We start from the raw sequence: 10,925 nt of genomic DNA on the forward strand, positions 1-10,925 counted from the left end.
CCCACTGGGGATAGAGCCTGAAACCTGGGCATGTGCCCTGACCAGGAATGGAACCATGACCTCCTGGTTTGTAAGTCGACGCTCAATCACTGAGCCATGATGGCTGGGCCTAAACCTATTTTGATGCTGTACTCCTAGCTGGGCACAGGATGGAAACACTGAGCCCTAAGAAGTATAACCATGGAGACCCAAAATAAGGACTCCATTGATAGCTTTGTAGGGACTGACTGTAAGAATGTAAGATTAGTTGTTAAAAATGTCTTTATGTGGCAGTGGTAAGACAAAACATTAAAGAATTCATCAGGTAATCCTTATTTGGATTTAGAAGTTGGACTGAACCTTACTCCCAATGACATCTGCCAATATTTAGGTCTCTATAAGTCATATATGTTTTCAACAAACTGAATGTGTGAGGAGGTGGTTATGAGGAAGGAAAGAAAGAAGTTAAGGAAAGATCCCAGCAAGTGGGATGAAGAAATAGGAGTCCTCAACCTCTCACAAGAGCCCCTACCACTAGGATTGATTAAAGAGAAACTAGTTGCCCAGCCGGCATGGCTCAGTGGTTGAGTGTCAACCTGTGAACCAGGAGGTCACAGCTCAATTTCTTGTCAGGGCACATGCCCAGGTTGCAAGCTCGATCCCCAGTAGTGGGTGTGCGGGAGGCAGCCGACCAATGGTTCTCTATCATCATTGATGTTTCTATCTCTCTCTCCCTCCCCCTTTCTCTCTGAAATCAATAAAAATATATTTTAAAAAAAATGGAACATACTTGACCAAAAGATCATATATCTTTATAAAACAACATCTGAGATCAATAAAAATATTTTTTAAAAAATAAAGAGAAAAATAGTTTATGGCAGGAAAACCCCTGTGGTTGTTGTAGAGATCAACAACAAAAAGGACTGGCTAGAACCAGATCCTTCTAAGATGGAGGAAATATTGACCAGAGGCTGACCCCAAAGGTCGTAATACCATCATTATAATGAAAACTGACACCACAGTAGAAGGGGAACTAAGTGGGACAAATGCCATGACAAGTCCAAAATAGACCATGTTAGGAACCATGCCTTGTCTCAACCAGAAGTCAGAGTCAGAATTTGGCACCATAAAGCTTGGAAACAACCCCCACCCATCCACCCAAACATATAAACCCAAGAACTAACTGGCCATACACAAAACTCACTCTCGAGTTTGCTCACATCCACTTGGACACAGATTTTTTTGCTTCTTGCACTGTGGCACTCGTGGCCTGGCCTCTTTCTTTTTCTCTACCTGAATGAAACTTGATTTATTCTCACTCCAATTTTCCTGTGTAAGTCAAGGATAGGGAGGTGACCTGATACGCAAAAGCTCCTGGACTGTGCAGAGGCAAAGCTATTCCTTGGTGAGGAAGTGGTCCAGCAATAGTTAGAATATGAAGAAATATATTGGTGTTCTGCTAATTTAGTGTTGTGATATAGAAAATCACATACATTTTTCTTTATTTTTTTTGTTGTCAAAAGTTTTACATATGTCTCCTTTTTCCCAATTGCTACCCACCTCCCCGCCAAGACATTCTCACTCCGGGCAAGCCCCCACCGCCCCAGTGTCTGTGTCCATTGGTCAATATATGATTTTTTATTTATTTCACAGAGGAAGGGAGATGGAGAGAGAAACACACCAGTGATGAGGGAGAATCATTGATTGGCTGCCTCCTGCACACCCCTTACTGGGGATCAAGCCTGCAGCCCGGGCGTGAGCCCTTGACTGGAATGAAACTCGGGACCCTTCAGTGCGCAGGCCAATGCTCTATCCACTGAGCCAAACCAGCTAGGGCTATTTTTCTTAAAAACAAAAACAAAAAACCCTAAAGTTTGTTTAACTGTATTTACAATTCAATCTGTAGAACAGATCACATGCTAGTCATATATTTAAAGTAAATAAATCATACTGTTGGCAAGTATTTGGGACATAAACCTTTGGGTTTTTTGGTGGAGTCTGAATATATTCATTCCATTGGCTTTAGCCTGATTTTATCTGTAGCTCTCAATTTTATGTCTCCAGGCTTTAGTGTCATTATTCAAGCCATTGCTACAAATATTGAAATGTTTAAAATCAAGTTCAGAACCTTGAACCTGTAACCACAGAATTTACTTTTGGCTGGCACTACTAATAATGACAGCTAACCTTTATGTAGTGTTCAACTATGTACCAGAAAATATTCCAAGCAATTCAAAAATATTAATTTATGTAATAGTAATTAACTATACATTTGAATTTATTTTTATCCCACAATACTCTCTCTGAGACAGTTGTGATAATTAATTGCACTTTCCATATAGGGTCACAGGAGCACAGAAATGTCAAAGAGCTTGCCCCTAATTATATAACTACAAAAGGGCAGGGTTAGGATTCAAACCCAAGCCCTGGATACCTTGTGTTTAAACCCCATGTTTTGATCATATCTACTGTGGCAGTTTTGAATCTGACTGCAACCATTGTTGCATAGTCTTAACTCCCTCATCTTGGCTTAGAAATATTTTAAAGATACTATGGAGTGCTTTGCTCAGATTAATACTCCCATATTAGTTTTATATTACTGCTGTAATAAATTACCACAAATTAGTGGCTGTAAACAACACAAACTTATCATATTACAGTTCTGCAGGTGAGAAGCCCAAAACAGGGAAGCAGGGTTGCATTCCTTCTGGAGGCCCTAGGGGAGAATAGGTTTCTACTCCCTTTCCAGCTTCAGGATGCTGCCTCATGACCCCACATCACTCTGACTTCTGCCTCCATCATCATGTCTCCTTTGGCTCTGACCCTCCTGCCTCAGTCTCTTACAAGGATCCTTATTACACTAGAGGCCCAGTGCATGAAATTTGTGCACAGGTAGGGTCCCTAATGGCTGCCCGCCTAGGCCTTCCTTCGTTCTCTGCCACCACCTGGTGGTCAGCACACGTCATAGCGAGCAATCAAACTCCCAGTGGGTCCAACTCCTGAGGGGACACTTTGCATATTAGGCTTTATAGATAGATATAGATATAGATTAGATATAGATATAGATATAGATATAGATATAGATATAGATATAGATATAGATTGGGCCCATCCAGATAGTCAAAGATCAGCTCCCCATCTCAAGCTCTTTAATTTAATCACATAAGCAGATTCCCTTTTACCACGTAAGTTAACATATTCACAGGTTTGGGAGGATGGTCATTATTCTGCTTACCGCAATTCTGTTTGCAAGAGGAAAACATTTTCACTCAGGAAAATCATGTTCTATAGTCATGTACTTAAAACATTTCTGCTGATTAACAGTGCACTGTCTCCCTACACCTTTAAGAATTTTTAACAAACACTGGACAATCTCTTCTTCAAATGGCTGGGTTTTAAAAAAATATTTTTATTGATCTCAGACAGGAAAGAGAGGGAGAGAGATAGAAACATCAATGATGAGAGAGAATCATTGATCAGCTGCCTCCTGCATGCCCCACACTAGGGATTGAGCCCGCCAACCAGGCATGTTCCCTGACCTAGAATATAACTGTGACTTCCTGGCTTATAGTTTCAACCACTGAGCCATGCCAGCCAGGCCAAATGGTTTTTAATACTTTCCTTATACATGAATCATCAGGTGAAAATGTGTCTGTTCATATTCTAAAAGAAACAAGTGTTGTGGAGTCTTAATCCCAAGCCTTTTTTAATTTTACCAGGACTCTTCCTCTTCCTCTTGTCAGTTGTTTAGCTGGTCTCTTTCTTCCAACTCTTTGTTTTCCCAACTACCCACACCTTTGGGAGCCCTCCCTATGTTGACTCTGGTTATAACTGTCTTTACAGCTTACTCAGTAATGAACACATGCTATTTGAATGACTTCCCCTTGGGATGTAAATGATGAAACTAAAATGAATGATAATATCACTAATGTTTAATAAACTCACTAAATCTTTTCTGTTCCAAATGAGTACAACCTTTCAAAGTAGTCACTCTGGAAATTCATGCATTTTATTCCAACAAACATGATGCTTCTCATACTACATTTACAGTCTCATTCTTTGAAATTGGCTTTAGGGTTTATTTAGAAGTCATATAAGAAAATCAGCCATGCTGCATCATAGAGTCAACTTGTAGTTGACTAAAATTAGCCTTTAAAATCATGCATTTTAACCCTCTCATTTGCAATTTATAAAACTGAATCCAAGAGACCCAATCTTACTATTCACCCCTTTTCTCATCAAGTGGATTCATTAATTTTTAAAGCAATTTATAACCACCATTTCCCACCCTCCTAATGACCCCCCCTCCCCCAAGCAATAACATTCTTCAGTAAAAGCTGGACTACAAAACATGCTTAAAGTTAGGAACTGAAGTAGGGATCACCTAACTCACAGAAAATCTAAATGTTGGCACTAATTTAGTGGGTAGGTTGGCGGGGGGGGGCAATGAATGGGGAAGAGGAGAGAAAGACTGAAGAAAAAAAACACCATATAAACAGAGAGTTGATGTGATCTGTAGAGCAGTCAATGTATGTACCAAAATAGTGCACAGAAAAGGATGCGAAATTCATCTCACTACCAGATTCAGTGGTAAAAGACAGCACCAGCAAGAAGGATGGCCAGCACTTATACTATAACTTAATGTGGGGTTGGGAGAATGAGAAGAGATAAGCTAAATAACTTATATACAGTACTTATAGGCATAGCCCATGGACACGGGCAATGGGGTAGTGAAGACCTGGGAGAGGTAGGGGTATTATTAAAAAAAAATAAAGACAGGCCCTGGGCAATTTCCAAATACACATACTGCATATTGACAAGAAGCCCAAAGTACCAACCATGTCTGAACATTGAGGGGAAATTGTGGGCAAGAAAGCAAGGGGGTGTTTCACGCATGAGCAGTGACTCAGCTCAATAGTGAAATGCTATATTTCAGAGTCTGACGTATCACATTAAGAGTAAAAAAAAGAACTATTCCAAAAATGGGGCAATGCATAAATTTCCTTCTGCATGTAAATGAAAGGATAAAGAAATAGTGGCACTACTTCCAATAATAGATGTTTTAAAAAATATAGACTTTTATTTACTTTTAAATCTAATGTGCTTAATTCTAGGGGGTGGGGATGGTAAAAATTCCATTGTATTATAGCAGAATCTTTTTTTGTATTTCAGTTTTATATCTTTATTTCACACATTATCATGACTATCCATCTCACATATCCCTAGAAATTATGTTCTCTTATTCGCTTAAATACATCAATATCTCTAGTGAGATTCATGAATATTCAGGTTTTTGTGCTCACTATGTGCTTTATTAAATGCAAAATTCGTAATTGATGAAAATGAAAAGCAATTCTGTTTTCAAAACTATATTTTCATTTTTCTTCAATGGTAAAATTTCTGTAACTCACTGAATTATACAACCAATAGGAATAAATGATACATACTAAGAGCTCAAACTTTCACAAACACAGTTTTTTTTTTAAATTTAAAGCAATGAAAATAATTAGAGTTGGGGGCTGTATTCAGCTTTTAAGAGAGGTGGTAGTCACTCATTCTTTGGAGATATTGATACATTTTTGTCATAAGTTTAAAAAAATAGACTAATTATAATGAAACTAGAGGCCCAAGGCACGAAATTCGTGCAAGAGTAGGCCTTCCTTCCCCCAGCTGCCGGCACCAGCTTCCCTCTTGCACCCGGGACTTGGGCTTCCCTCACAGCCCTGGCTTCGTCCTGAAGGTCAACTGGAAAGACATCCAGTCTAACTAGCATATTATGATTTTATTATTATAGATGACTACTATTTTCTATCGGTGCAGATGCTAGTCTTACTAACTTTAAAATTATTCACATCCTCCTGGGACAGGACAACAATTAGGCTTGCAGAGTAGATCAGCAACAAAATATAAAGACAGAATGGCACTCAATATGGAAGAATGGGATAAAATAACTACTCTGGCCAGATGGAAAGATGAGTGACAATAAAGTACATGAGAACTGAATCCCTTTAGTACTTGAAGTGTTCTTTCTTTTGTTGGGGCTACTCTCTTGAAAACATGAAGCCAGACTTCGTTCACTTCTGAGCTCACTTTAGGTTGTTCACAACACATTTTTCGCATAATGCTTCACTGTTTAAATTACATGGTGTCTATTTAATGAATTGTGAGCTATGAAAATCCGTTCTTACTGATAGTCATACTTATAAATGTGTCATGAATCCTAGATGGGGCTTCTGATGTAGGAGGATGCTGGCTGAACATTTGGTCAGTTTCCATGAATAAGTCAAATGCTGTGTTTCCTACTTTCTACCACACATCCATATTAAGAGTGGGGTTGGCATATTTCTTCCCAGAATTGTAGGAATAATTCTACTCCCCACATTATGGATAGAACGTAAAAGTAGTGAATTTGAAAATAAGCCACAGTGCAACAGCCAAATTAATCCCACTTGGTTGACAACAAATTGAGATCCACTAATAGAATTGGAAAGTTAGGACAGAAAAAAAAAATCCAAGAATTCTGATTAAACATTTAAAATACAAAGACATTAAAAATAAACACCGCAACATCAAATGTATTAAAAACAAATACTAAAATATTAAACACTGAAAACAAATATTGAAATGACTGAGATCTTGGCTTAATTAGCTAAGACCCTATGTAATTTTGAAAACAGCCTAAGGTGCTAGGAAAGGCTCAAATCCCACAAGCACCTGAAATTCATCATATGCAAAATGAAACCAGAAATCATCCCTTCAAACCCTACCCATTCCATCCTTCCTATTCCTCCTGAACCAGGGCCACAAAAGGTTGAAATAGTACAATAGTTGCATGTCTTTTCTTTCACAACCCTTACCCAGGAAGTAGGTCAATAGCATTTCTAGTCAGTCAACAGTGAACTCCGAACATCTCCTGAATCTGCTTTATCTATATTACTACTGCCGTTAAGTTCAAGACTGGGCCATCATTTATCTGCAATATTCTGATAGCCATTTACTTGGTTCTTTCACTTGTTTCAACAGGTCTTTACTTGGTGCTTACTCTGTACTCTCTACAAAAATCTGTAGCCATAAAGATGAATCAAAAGCAGTACCTACTTCCAAGTAACTTATTTTTTGAGTAGAGGAAACTAGACACATGAAAAAAAGTACTAATGGTATTATATACATGTCTGTAAAAACAGTCCTTCCAGATAAACTGTGAGAAATTATTTGAATTTTGTTTCCAAACATCTAACCTCGCCTCTATCCAACTATTAAATTATTGAAAAAATCTATGTATCATCAACTAGATAGAACCCATTTTGTTCTCTATATGTCTTTATAACAAATCAGCAGTTCTTAAAGTGTGCTTGGGGACCCATGGGGAGGGACAGGGTTCACTGAGACCCTTTTCAGGGTCTGAAAGGTCAATATTATGTTCATGATAATCTTAAAATGTTATGTGCCTTTTTCACCCTCATTCTCTCACAAATGTACAGGCAAGTAATCCAGATACTGCAAAACTGGTGATATTGTAAGATTGCTTGAAGAAACAGACATGAGAATCCAGATGTCTTCTATTAAACCAGATAATAAAGAAATATGCAGCATTGTGAAATTCAATTTGTTTGGGGGAAAATAGCTTTTACAAAATATTTATGTTAACATGTAATGAGGTTTATTATTCTTTTTCAAAACAAATTAATAACTATTTAAATATTTTTTTCTGCTTTAATGTCTCAGGTGGCAAATATCAGAAGATGCAAGTCATCTATATATTTAAAAGCCTAATATGCAAAGTGTCCCCTTGGGAGTTAGATCAACTGGGAGTTTGATCACTCGCTCTGATGTGTGCTGACCACCAGACGGTGGCGCGAATGAAGGAAGTCCCCAGCTGGCAGCCAGGAGCTGCTAGGGACCCTATCCATGCACGAATTTTGTGCACTGGGTCTCTAGTATCAATATAAGTACTATCTCAATAGTTTTTCAGAATGCCAAGGGAGTCCTGAGACCAAAAAGTTTGAGGACTTCTGCAATAAAAGATTATAAGTTACAGGCTGGCCTTGTCTCAGAATGCTGTTTACACTTACTCCGGGCTCCAATCATACTGAGACTTTTCATTTTCCAGAATATGTCACGCAGTTGCTGTTTCCTTCCTTCTGTCACAGACCATGTATTCATCTGTAATGGCTTCTCGGATCCCACACATATGAGACTGAGGCTGAATGAGGGTGAGGCAGAGGAATGTGGGCATGCATACCCAAGGGCCCAGAAGACAATTCCTTTTAGTTGGCTCTGTGCTGCTCTGCTGTTCCTCCTTTAACGATACTATTCTCAAAGATTTTTCCTGGAAGCCCATCTAAGCCCAACGTCTACCCCAAAACAGTCTCTCCTGTCACTTTTTTTCACTGGACACTCTGTAAATAATTCAAGTAACATACATTTTGCTATTTCAATTATTTGCTCAAAAAGAAAACAGTTCTAGAATATAAAGAATTTTTTATTCTTTTGTTTCCAAATGGCCTCCTGAAGTTTCTGGGCTTCTTAGAAATTTGCATATGTGTTTCTAAAATCCAGGAAGCACATTTAAATGTAAGTTTTGCCAACACCTTATGAAATGTCCACAGAAAATCTAATCTTACTATGCAATTGATGTCATGAAAATGACTGGTTTACAAGTCTGAGGTGTTCTTTCTGTGAAGGCTGAAAATGAGACAATCCCATTCCGTGAGGGAGGTGGGATAATATTTCAGAAAGGATTCTCTTGAATCCCCAAACACACTGAGGTGATCAGGTAAGACCCCTCTTTGAATGCCACTCTCAGAATCAGGCAGTAGTACTGCTGGCCTGTAAGAGTAATTAGAGCAGGTACAGAGAAAGACAGGTACTGTATGATTTCATTGATAAGTGAAATCCAGACAAACAAAACAGAACAAAGACCCATTCACAGTGTAGAGAAGAGGCAGATGACTACCAAAAAGAGGCAGTTGGGGGGGAGATAACAATCAGTGTAATCATTTCAAAACCACGATATTAGTCAGTTTTAAAACCATTCTAATAGACGAAAGCAGATGGCTCCCACTTCAGTCCTTTTAAATAACTGGTTATAGAAATGTCCTGAGATATTCAAGTGGTTCTGGAAGGTTTCTTCTAAAAAAAATATCTCTCTCCTAGAATAGGAAATTCCTCTTAGATTAAGGAAATAGCTTCTGGGAAAATTAAGCTTATCAGTCAGCCATGTCTTAGAGTGAATTACTTTACTCTTTTAATCAAATTGCTTTTACTTTAATAGGCTGGTACGGATTATAGTGTTCTGGGTCATCCTGCCCTCCTACGCGTCATGTATACTTACAGGCCATGAGGTAGTAAAGCAAAAACGAACTCTACTTCCTCTCTGGTTGAACACACCTGCTGATCCCAGCAAAAGTAGCCTCCACTGGGACTTCCAATGCAATGACCCTATCAAATATGCCCTCTTTATGGTCCCCTATTTTCCTTAATTCCCTTTTTGATAGTTAAATTCATGATTCCTCATTTTTTCAAGATAAGTTTTTATTAATTTTAGAGAGAGGAAGAGAGCGATAGAAACATCAATGATGATCATTATTGATAAGCTCCCTCCTGCACTGGGGATCGAGCCCACAACCTGGGCATGTGCCCTGCCTGACCAGGAATCAAATCATGACTTCCTGCTTTCTCAACTAATGAGTCACACCAGCCTGCCTCATGGTTCCTTATTATAAAAATTTCATTATGTAGGATCTAAGTTCCCTTGCTCCCAAGTTCTACATTATCCTCAACTAGCAAAAAAAAATTAGATTTTAATCTTTGAATTTGCCTACTCCACTCTTGTCTTCAAGTATCTGAAATAGAGAAACACAAATGACCACCATGTTGTCTCATTTCACTTTTATGCTGTACAACTACAAGTGGACCCTCTCTGCTTCCAGGCAACAATTCTCCACTCCCCTATTGGACTCATTCTCCCATTCTCTGAGTCCATATCTTCTTCTGCCTCCAAGATCCAGCACACCTTTCATCTTCCTCATTAATGGTTGATACCCTTCCTTCTTTATTCACTGAGAAAATGGAAGCAATTAGAAGAGTGTATTTCCATTTATTTGTGTCTTCTTTAATGCCTTTCATTATTGTTTGGTAGTTTCCACTGTACAAGTCTTTTTGCTTCTTTGAAAAAGTTTATTTTTAAGTATTTTGTTTTTGGTGCTATTGTATATGGGATTGTTTTATTAATTTCCTTTTGCATAGCTCATTGTTAGTCCCCTGAATGCAAAAGCAGACAAAAACACTATAAGAAATCCATAGGCCGATAGTCCTGATGAATGGAGATGCAAAAATCCTCAACCAAAAAAACCCCAGCAAACCAAAATCAGTAGCACATTTAAAGGACAATACACCATGACCATGTGGTCTCTATCCCTGGGATGCAAGGAAGGCTCAACGTAAGCAAATCAATCAAAGTGGTACACCATTTTAACAAAATGAAAGATAAAAATTACATGGTCTATACACCATTATGTTCATAGCACCACAATTTCCAATAGCTAAGATTTGGAAACAGCTTAAGTGCCCATCAGGAGATGAATGGATTAAAAACGTGTGGTACATCTACCAAATGGAATACAACACTGCTGTAAAAAAGAAAGAACTCTTACCATTTGCTACAATATAGATGAACATGGAGAGCATTATGCTAAGTGAAATAGGCCAGTCAGAGAAAGATAAATATCACATGACCTCAGTCATTTTTGGAATATAATAAACTGATGAACAGAAATAGATCCAGAGACAGAGAAGCATCAAAAAGACCATCAACCTTCAGAGAGAAGATAGGGGAGGATGCGGGTAAGGGGGAGAGATCAACCAAAGGACTTGTATACATGCATATAAGCCTAACTAATGGACACAGACACTAGGGCAGGGGTGGGAAAACTTTTTGACTTGAG

At 38.5% G+C, this 10,925-nt stretch overlaps 1 pseudogene; it reads left to right on the forward strand.

The window, feature by feature from the left end:
- The window catches only part of LOC102764779, a 63,302-nt pseudogene that overhangs the window by 35,144 nt on the left and 17,233 nt on the right, over window positions 1-10,925 (forward strand).

Source organism: Myotis davidii, unplaced genomic scaffold (genome assembly GCF_000327345.1).
Source record: "Myotis davidii unplaced genomic scaffold, ASM32734v1 scaffold833, whole genome shotgun sequence".
NCBI lineage: Eukaryota > Metazoa > Chordata > Mammalia > Chiroptera > Vespertilionidae > Myotis > Myotis davidii.